Source organism: Copadichromis virginalis, linkage group LG13 (genome assembly GCF_057382275.1).
Source record: "Copadichromis virginalis isolate Kocher_CV1m ecotype Utaka linkage group LG13, C_Virginalis_male_GT1.1, whole genome shotgun sequence".
NCBI classification, from domain to species: Eukaryota; Metazoa; Chordata; class Actinopteri; order Cichliformes; family Cichlidae; genus Copadichromis; species Copadichromis virginalis.
The window spans coordinates 18,134,923-18,145,712 of record NC_140630.1 but is presented as its reverse complement, the minus strand read 5'-3'; the positions used below and the strand labels follow the sequence as shown (position 1 = coordinate 18,145,712).

Genomic DNA, 10,790 nt, shown 5'->3' with positions numbered 1-10,790 from the left:
TCTCCTCAAGTCACAATGATCCACATCCACCACACCTGTTCTATATGATCAACGATCTGCACAAAATCATTGAAATAAGTGAATTAAGAGTGCAGTTACATCATGATTGATTTGTGATTGAATTACTTTGTATTTATGTCTCTCTTGTTTCACCTAAAAAGCAAAAACAGAAAGACATTTTCAGAATTCACTTCATCTCAGAAGTGCCACTTAGCAAGCACATCCTTGCACGGCAAAATGCCGTGAAATTCCCTTTTGCTTGTCACTTCAACACAAACTCTTCCCAAGCACTGCTTACTGTGTCTGCTTTGCGGCAGTCTAATAGTGGATTCATTTGGGCTTATAAATGCTGTAAAACTCTGACAACAAACATCGATCTTGCAGTTTAATGAGAAATAACATGGGACAGACCCCTCTATCATCGCTCCCTCCCTCTCTTTAGCACCCCGGCTCTTTCTAACAAATTCATGTGCACACTTTCTTTTCTTGGCATTAAAGCACCTGGCAATCAAAAGAACGACAAATTCCCCGCTTCGTGCAGCCGTGTCAGCAGGCATCAGCCGCTGATGCATTTTACCTGAGAAAATTAGCCCAAGGCAAAAATGCACATTATGTTAGGAAAATGATTTTACTGTCAAGGAAAGTCACAGAAAGTTGCACACAAACACAGAAAGAGAGGCACATCCTGTCCTCTTTCTAAAGACCAGTGCTGACACTATACGTCCTCGGGCCTGCCTTAGCTGGTGGTTTGATAAATTGGCCCTTTCATCTCGTCGATGTGCATTGTGTCAGTGGGTTTGTGTGTATTTGAAACTGTGAGTGCATGCATTCGTGTATGTGTGTGTGTGTATGCACGTCTGCCTGGGTACATTGTCTGAGCTGTGAAGTGTTTGGCTTCCTCACTGAGGGCTGCTGTCACAGCCTCTGAAAGCGTGTAATAGGCGCCCATTCTGCCGGAATGAATACACATCCATACACTAGTGAGAAAATGTGGCATTTCAAAAAGACTCGGGATAATCGAACAGAAAAATTATAAAAAAGAAAGGATAGGGGGGGCATGGCAATGTCATTCTTTTCAGCTAAGCTCTAAATTTGGTGCATGATTGCTTTGGGAACTGTTTGCAGGCCACAGTGAATTAATGCCATTTCTAATAGATCAAGAGCCGGGGGAGTTTTCTGTTGTTGGCTGTGGTAAACATTCTGGCTTCAGATACTGGGTTCCTGTGAGTTTCACTGGGATTCACGACTGTGTTAAATTGCCTCGGTTTGATTGGGATTCAAAGGCCACGGTTTGTTTATTCAGATTACACTTCAAAATAATTCCTCTTGAAACATGAGTTCATTTGCAGCAATTTGTTTTTCTTTTTCTTATTTTTTCTGAGATAATCATTTTATGGACTCTGTGGCTGAGGGAAAAAAAAACAAAACAAAAACCTGTTCACAGAAGAAAAGTCACACTGGTTCTATGTTTTGCAGGTCTGCAGGATGTCAACCCACCTAAACAGTTGCATCAGTGGACGGTGAGCAATATAACAAAAGACTGACATCCCTGTTATTTATTTTATTTTATTTTTTTTACCTCACGGCATTTAGATTCAGAGGACCATTCTGGGTTGAAGAGAACAAACTTTTTAACATAGAGAGTGCTGCTTCATCTCAAACTCTATTGGTAGATGAGTAGACGCACGTCTCAAAATCTCACCATTGTCGCTGCAAATGTGGCAAACATGCATATAGAAGCCCGGCTGCACAGGTGGTCAGAAGAAAAGTAAAGGTGGAGGAAAGAGATTATTATGCTATGAGTTGTGTGTTTTCTGATTCTTCGCAGGTGTAAGTGTTTGCAGCACACAGTTGCCCTAACAAACCTTTAAAAGTTATCATTCAGATGCATTTCTTGGTAAGTAGTACATTTTGTATACTTTTTTCCTCTTGAAAATGAAAAAAAATCTGGATAACTTTTCTCTCAAACGAGCACAGTGGACATATTCATGACTAGTCTTGTAAGTGTTACATCAACGCATTGATTTAGCCTACAAATGGAATTTGCAGTCTGGTGGTTTGTTTGACAGAGAGGCCTGGGATGAAGTCAAATTCCCAGCCTTGATTACGGTTTCGGGGCACCTCTGCACATGAACCCTGTGGTTCTTCTGAGTGCTTGATGAAGACCACACAGCTGGAAACTACACTACATCTTCTCAACAAGACAGTAACAGTGCATGATATGCCTTATAATGAAATGATGGGGATTAAAAAGTGAGTGTGAGCAAAGACGCCTTACTTTGTAAAGGGGGGTCATGGAAACAGAGCATCGATATTACAGTGACTGGAATGACAGGGAATCTGGGTGCTCTCTCGGGTTATGCTCGTGTAATATGACATGCGTGTGGGTGCGAAGACCTACTCACTCGACCAGTGCTCCCACTCACTCACTCTACAAATCGAGCGTTCCGTGTATCACTCACACGCTGCGTGAGCCGAGAGCGCTTTCTGTCTCTCATTCATCCCAGTGAAGGCTGCTCACACTTTTTTCTTCTTCTCTGTCCCCCCTCTCGCTTACTTCAAGCTGGGATAGCTCGCTTTGTGTGTGTGTGTTTTCTCTCCCTCTATTTGTTTCCTCTCCGCGGTGCCTTTCGCGCGGAGTAGTGGTGGATGATATCAACAGAGCTTCGTTCCTTCTTACCTCCGCGATACCGAGGATTGGAGAGGAGTCGCTAGGGGACAAGCGCATCACGACAGACGGCGGCGCGAGGGAGTTTTTCTTGGAGGGGGACATCGCAGCTTAAGACGAGGAACAAATCAAACAGCTACACTGGGAGGACTGGCGCTAAGTTTTGACGGATTTCGCGGTGCAGGTGCGCAGGTGCATCGGGTTCGCGGAGAGGAGTCAGTGCCTCTGCGGAAGGTGAGCGATGGACTCTAAACTCCACCGTCGCTATGTCCCCCCATCAGTTTGTTCATTGGATGACTTGTTGTATTGATTGGCCTTGTTTGATTTTTTGTTGTAGAATACCTAAGTTCTTACACCACTCAGAGCATCACGTGGAATTGCTGGGATACTCATCGTCGGTTTGGGGAAAACCTTTGCAAACTTTGTTTTTGTTCTCTAACTGTAGGCAAACCAGAAACGTGGTATCAGTGTATGTTGACGTACAGCCATGCTGCTGCATGGTGTCACAGGTTTTCATCTAATGCTCATAACATCTTTCTTAGCTGCTTTATTATTTAAAAAAGCAGCACTTTGAGTTATTTATTATTCATTCATCCACTGGGGCCATCTGTTGAACATGATAAGTTAAACTGATTTGGAGAAATCTGATTTGGGTCTGCAGCTAAAAATTGTTTTCATTGCCGGTTAATCTAGGTTGTTAATTTATTTGTCTGATCTACAAAATATCAGAAAAGCCGTCAATCACAGCATGCCAGAGTCTAAACATTTGCAATCTAAAGAGTGGAGTGACACAAAGAGAGCATGCAACACTAGAAAACATGAAACCAGAGAACAGATGGACTGCTGGTTAAATGACTTTAATGAACAGTGCATTGCTGAAATAGTATTAGATTAATTTTCTTATTGGAATGATTTAAACATCCCTGGTTGAGTTCACTTTTCAGTTAAGTTACAGAAAGTTGAGCTTGAGTTTAAATTGTGTGCAGGAAATTTTCTCATTCTGAAACTGTTCAAAGCATCTGGTCCACATTCAATGACTTCCTGTGAAACATGAAAATGAGACGCGTCGGATGTAATATGGATTAGTTTTGATGCTGCTTCACTGCTCCATATCCATTCTCATTTAGAGCACTCTTGTTGCTAGCATCTGTCACTTTGGGAGGAATGTCCAGTCAGCTTGATACCGGGTGTCTGTAGCAGAGTGATAAGAGCTTATGGTCTTTTCAGGCATTCACCTACCCGTCAACAGGACAGACACACACATACAGACACACATAAACAGCACAGGCTTTCCTTAAAAATCCCTCACTTAAGCACGATGTGATGAAATATGAATTTGGACAATTACACTTACTAATATCACATGCGGCCATCATCTCAGTGTCCTTTTCAGTCTTTTGTTTTGTCCCTAAAATGAGCATATATGACTTCCACTGAGTGGCACTGATTCAGTTTTTCCCACATTTGCCTCAACTGTCCGAACAGCACTGAACCTTCATGCTCTGTTTACATGGCGTTACACTATCGATCACAAGTCATCGCAAGTGATCTTCAGTCCTACACTGTGATCGATTCAGCCAGCACTGACTTTTACTGTACTTTAGGTTAGTGCAGCAGGAAGGCAGGCAGGTGGGCTGGGTCTCTGAGCACTGGAACGGAAAAGAAAAACACCCTCTGAAGGCAACAACTAACTAATCATTCATATCACTGTGAAATTTGTTAAATAATTACAGTAAAAGGTTCCCAGTTCAAAAATATGAGAGCTAAAGCAAATGAATTATTGCAAAGTGCCAGTTTATGGACATAGATTTAAAAAAAAAGTGTCTGAGAGGATTTAAAGTACATAGAGTGCTAAATCATCTACCACTGCTTTACAACATATTCATTTATTTACAATGGTAAATATGTTTTATGCTTTACATTCTATTGTATTCTTCTCTTTCGGGTTCATGAAGAGTATAATGGCTCATTTAACGTATTGTTATTGACGTGAATAGAATTGTTCCAGCTATTTGTGCCAGTTCCCTCTATGATGAACAACAGAGTTCATAGTCTAATTAAAGTTTTTAAATCACCCTTCAAAAAATAAAGCAAATTAACAGGCATGCTCATTATGCCACACATTATGCCGTGCCCTTGTTCTTCCCAATTCTGAGGCGTCTAGAAGTATGGTTGCCTATTTCATTCTCCCCCTTGCTGTGCCTCTGTCTGAGCCTCTCTGGTGAAGAATCTGATTAACCAACTGGCATAATTCACCCTGTCCTAAAGGAACAAATGGAAGAGCAATGTTGTTCTTGAAGAATGGCCCCTTTTTCCTTTCTAAATATAAATAAAACATATGAAGGAAAAGACACAAACGCTGACACACACACACACACACACAGAGTCCGAGGGCAATAACTGAAGCTGTGATGCTCTTGAAAGACGCTGCAGCTTCATTACTTTCTGTAATAGGACAATGATTGATTGAGCGTGTGCGTATATACATGCATGTATATGTGTGTTTATCTTCCCGGGTGTGCGATTGGTCCATTTTCTTTAGGATTGATAGAGCATCATGTGTAGGTGTGCGTCTTTGTGTGTATGTTTTCCTCTCAGAGTGCTCCATAGCAACAGGCAGCATATCTTCTTCAAATATCTTTTTCTCAGTCACTGTGAGCCCTGACCTTACTGCTCACTGTGTGCTGTCTTTGCACGGGTGCATCTGCTTCTGTGTTAATAAGTGTACGTGCAAGAGAGACCATGTACAGTACATCAGTGTGTGGGCCATTTGGCCTCTCATTAATAGCAGCATAGTAAGTAATATGGACCCGCTCGCTCTGACTGTCTACACAATCAAGATACTGAGTCCGTCTCATAGCAGCATCAATGCATTGCCAACTAGAGCTTTTTGTTCTCCTTTTTCTCTCAAACAAAGTAGATATCATCAAAACTATGCAATACTGACATTGATTTGTAATGCTTTGAACAAGTGGCAGTTTATCATTTTTAGCCTTTTTTATGTATCTCTCAAAGGAAACAAGAGCGACATCTCAAATATACATCTTGACACGGTTGTCGTGTTGTGTTAATATCGGGGTTAGACTAATAACTGGTTACGTATTTCATATCCGGGCATAGCAGCTCTTTAGAAATCAATTTTCTTTTGCTCCATCACCGTGTTAGGAAACTGGCCTGCTGCCAGATAGGGAGGGAACATGGGGAGGAGAGGGGAATATTGTGGGTGCATTAGTGAATGAGCAAAGAAAAAAACAATGCTTATCAGATGTAGAATTCATGCTTTTGCTTTTTATTTCTTTTTCAGACTCAGTTCTCAAAAACACACTCACACCAAAAGGAACAGATGCAAGTCGAAGAAGCAAAGACACTTTATACAGGCTATTTATATAGGCTAGGTGCTGCAAGGTCATACCCTATTTACTTCATGCCAGTGTGTGTCTCTGTGTGTATACATCTGTTTGTGTGATGCACAGCATGTTTTTTACATTCAGTCATATCAGTATCACGTTGCTTTGTGAGGACGTGTGTGTGGCCATCCATGCACACACAGCGTGAACACAGTGCTGCGAGTGTGCTAACTTTGTCGATAGCAGTACAATGTTCATGTGGAGGCTGTACAAACTCATATACCTATAACCTTGCTGCTCTATAAAAGAATCGGTGCTGTACTGTATTGAAAATATTTCTCAAACGCGAAATAAAAACCAGCTTTTCATTTTTAATTGGATTCCCAAACTCACACGAGGTGCAACTGCAAAGTTCCATAACTCTGCTTGATTTAAAGTTATGACCATTCAAGGTCATCTCTTATTGCAGGGCTGCACCGCTCCCAGCTGTTATTCTTTGATCACTGCCTGCAGCCCTGTTCTGATCTGATCACATCTATAAATTTACCATCAAAGTGACACAGAGAGAAAACGTCTTCTCTGGTCAAACTTACCTAGCTTTTATATGAAGGATCACCACTGATGTTTAAGCTAGGTCTTTGGCTTTGACCCAAAACCAAAGCACTCACTCCAAAAATGCCATGGAAGTGAGTGTTTATTAACGTTTAATGCTTTACCTCCTGAAAGCTTGCTTGACCACTGAAGCTCTTTTTGCAACTGAGCAGATTCTGTCATATTTCAGGCCTATTTAGTTAACAAGAGTGATCTCTGCCTGTGGAGTTTGACTTGGAAAAAAACCAGGAAACAATTCTATTGCTCATATATCCACATCTTTATTGGCACATACTGAAGTGTCAAAACGTGGATATCTAGATTGAATGAATACCTGCCATAGGGGGAGAGGCGGGTTACACTCTGGGCAGGTTGCAACTCTGTTGCAGGGCTAACACAGAGATATACATATGGGCAATTTAGAATCACCAACTCAGCCTAACCTAACCCCACTAACTGCATGCAAGCCAGAATACCTAGATGAAACACATGCAGACACAGGGAGAACAGAAAGCAAGAAAGACCTTGTTGTGAGGCAACAGTCCTAACCACTGTGTCATCATGCAGACTTGTGGAGGAAAGCATTATTTTAAAAGTTACCGAATGTTTAAGTTTTAGCTCAACTTAAAATGGCTTAAAGTTTTAGTTGCTTTCTTGTCTGGTTAATTTCAACATGGAGTTTATTCCCTTTGTTTCAGGAGTTGAGCTAGTTGCAGTAATCAATCTCATTAATTGCTTCCCTGATCTTGGAGCCGCAGCTGATGGAAGTACAATTCTCAAACAAACACCCAAGGGCCAAGCAAGCTCTAAAAGTCAAGCCTCTATTTGTACTGAAATTTAAAAAAAAAAATTAAAAAAAAAAAGCACACTGAAAAAAAATCTCTACAGTGCAAAATTTATACAAAATTAATTGTCAAATTTGAAGTTGCAGGCAGCATCCTTTATCACAACTGCAGTTACCAGGCTTGGCTCTGTGCAGCTGAACAGCTCTCTGCGCATACACCAGCAATTAGTGGTGTACAGTATTTGTACGCTTTAATGTTGCATCAGATAATATTGCCTGCTGACATGCAAGAGTAAAATTGTCACGCAAAAGTAACATCAATGGGTTTGTCACTTCAGCTTGCATTCACACACTTTACACAGGCACACATTACACACATATGTAAAACAGAAGCCCTGTGACTGACAGATGATCGTACCATGATGTCTTTGTAACGTCCTCTGAGGATGTAAATAGAAAATCAACTCTCAGCTGTATTGTACTGTATCTACTCACACACCTGCTTCATAGTCAGACATGCGATAAGAAGACATGCAGTTATTTAACTGAATGATGCTGTGGGATAATCTGTATGTATTGATGCTTCTGTGAATTTTGAAGCTAAACAAGCTTGTTTTGGTAATTAGGAAGAGCGATTGGCAATTAGCTTTATGAAATCATGTCAGAGTTATGTGGCTTGTGTCGTTTTAGTTGTTCCACTAAATTTTATGCCCGATTAATTTTTTACTTCTGTGTCTTTCCAGTATGTTCTCATATTGTGTGCATCTCCCTCCTGCTTGGTCTCAAATGTATATCTTTCGCATTGAGGTGCTCTTGGGAAATCTGTCTGCTTGCTCACTTCTGCTCTAATCTGCTTGTATAATATGGTTTCTAGGTGGAAAAAAAGGAACAATATTATTCCTGAATGACTTTTTGTTTGGACTTGGGAAAATATATTCATGAAAATACTGACTTATCTTTAGTGCCTTGATCCCACTTCCATTCACTGCCTGTCAGAACAGGTCTCTGTGTGTATAGCTGCTGCCATAATGTACACTGAGACAACCATTAAAAGCCAAAATCCTTGCAGCATGTTCTTTTGTACAAAGTTCCTCTCCACTTTCGTGCTTATATTGGATCTTCAGACTGTTCTTTGATGTCACATAGTTTTTTTGGGGGGGTGCCATCCAAATACCAAGTCTGCATTTTGTCAAAAGTTGTTTTACCTTTTTCAAATAGAGATTTTAAAATGAAAACATGTCCAGAAAGTCCCATAACATAGAAAAAGAACATCTGGCCAAAAGGGGGCAAACTATATAAGCATATAAAAGGAAAATCCAATCAGTTGCTAATGAAACTGATAAACCCCAACAGTTTTGTTGCTTTCTAACATGGCATTTCCCATATGTTAAAGTAACTTAACAGCCCCCATTCAAATTTCAGGCTGCCTTCGGTCTCCCACCATTAACTCAGTTTGCCTAGAAGTCTGTTACTGAATACACACACACAGGCAGAGAGACACTACGCGGAAATGTGAGCTGTTAAACTGCAAACCTAACTTTGCCCAGGATAATGGTCTTCTTTCTCCCTCTAATGAGCCCATATTATGGCCTAAAGGGTTAGATCTGTTATTAATACCATTAACAACTAATGGTCCACTGAGAGAGATTTTCAGAGATAAAACTAACAGAGTACCCTCATGAATACAAGGGTCTCATCAAGCCAGAGAGGTTATAAAATATAAATGCATTGATAAATAGAGATGACTAATAGACACTTTTACTTATGGAAAATCAGACACACACAAAACACAAAAGCACCACTGAAGCTTTTGATCTATTCAATCCACACCAGTACCGATCTGCCTTCAGTATCACTGCCTTCAGAACCAGTCTGTCTCTCAGAAGTACAGAGGAGCTGAAAGGAGAGCGTTCAGATAAACTGTCTTCACCAAGCTGACTGACAGCATAAATATTCTTAATGGAAACACTAAAATGAAGCAATAAACAGTGTTGATAGATTTAGTCGTTTCATTGATCGCTTTGTATTGACAGCAAAGCCAGAAAACAGGTGCATAATCAGAGTCTAAACTCTAGTAGTCTGTGTGGATTGGTGCATTTAATAGAAGTAAATATCTATGTACCAGTGTACCTTAAAAAACTGAATATCGTCAGATGCATCTTACCTGTGCTAACTGTGCTTTCGTCTGAAAATGCCTCTTTTCAGATTTAAAAGAATTTTGTATTTCATTTGGAAATCGGGGTCCCAGAAACTGGAGGAAGGATCGAGAGGCACAGAATCCAAAGTGTTTGATGTCCAATGTGAAGTTTCCACAGTCTATGATGATTTGGGCTGCCATGGCATCTGCTGGTGTTGGTGGTGGTTGGCTCACTGTGTTTTTGTCATAGACAGCAGCCCATATTGTGTATTCTGCTAAAAAGACATAACACCAAAACCATAAACATTGTTAAAAGGCTCAGTGATTCTAATGAGCTCAAATCAGCTACAGCTACCTGAGCTGCCAGCCATCTGTCAAAGCTGCCAAACCCCTAATAAGTTACACTGAAAAATTCTTGTGCGTTGCACAATAGACGTAATTGAGTCTGTATGCTAAAGGCTGACTAATCAGGAAAATGTGTTTTTACAATTTTGTTTTGTTTCTGTTAAGCTTATTTTGTTAAGTCACTATTACTGTTATTATTACTATTATAATGATCATCTCCTTGGCTGGGATAAGCTCAGAATTCACATATACATCCATCTCAAATATTACATAAAATACCAGTATATACCTCTTGGACGAATGTGAGTCTCCAACTTTAAGTTTCACTAAAATTCATTCCAGTAGTAAGGTGCATAATACTGCAGCTTATCTCCTCTTCTCTCCCAAGAGTGGATAAGTCGAGCCTACACCATCTTTCATGAATAATCCCTGCCCTAAAGGGCATATTTCCACCACTGGGAGAGAAAAGAGGCAAATGAGATGAAGATAAGAGACAGTGAGATACAAAGCATACTGTGACTGTCTTTGACTAACAGTATCAGAATTAGGGATGAGATTGGTTGTACCATGTGAGTGATTACACACTCGTTGTTTTCCAAAATAAGTGGCCAAAAATGGTGCTGCGATCCGTATTTATGTCATTTAAACTTTTTTAAACAGTTGATGTTATGAAATTTCTTACTTTAACATTGCAGTGGCAGTTGTCAAGCAGTCACGATTGTTGTGCATTTATATTGTGTGCTCTTTGGTCATGGCTGACAGAGAAGATTGTTTTAAAAGTCTGGTATTTTCTTTAATTAATGAACAAACAATTTAAATGAATTAAAAAAAGGAAAGAAAAAAATTCAAAGATTATGTGCATGCAAACAGTGTAATACCTACAGGGTCAACATTCAATTCAATTCAAATCAATTTATA

At 40.2% G+C, this 10,790-nt stretch overlaps 1 protein-coding gene across 2 annotated transcripts in view; it reads left to right on the top strand.

Annotated features, from left to right (window-relative positions):
* The first annotated feature begins 2,163 nt into the window (after positions 1-2,163).
* Positions 2,164-10,790, top strand: part of LOC146695500 (zinc finger matrin-type protein 4) — a 76,001-nt gene continuing 67,374 nt past the window's right edge. For both annotated transcript variants that reach the window (XM_085477721.1, XM_085477722.1), the window contains exon 1: positions 2,164-2,902. The gene's annotated coding sequence lies outside the window, so the exon portion shown is untranslated. The remainder of the gene's footprint in view (positions 2,903-10,790) is intronic.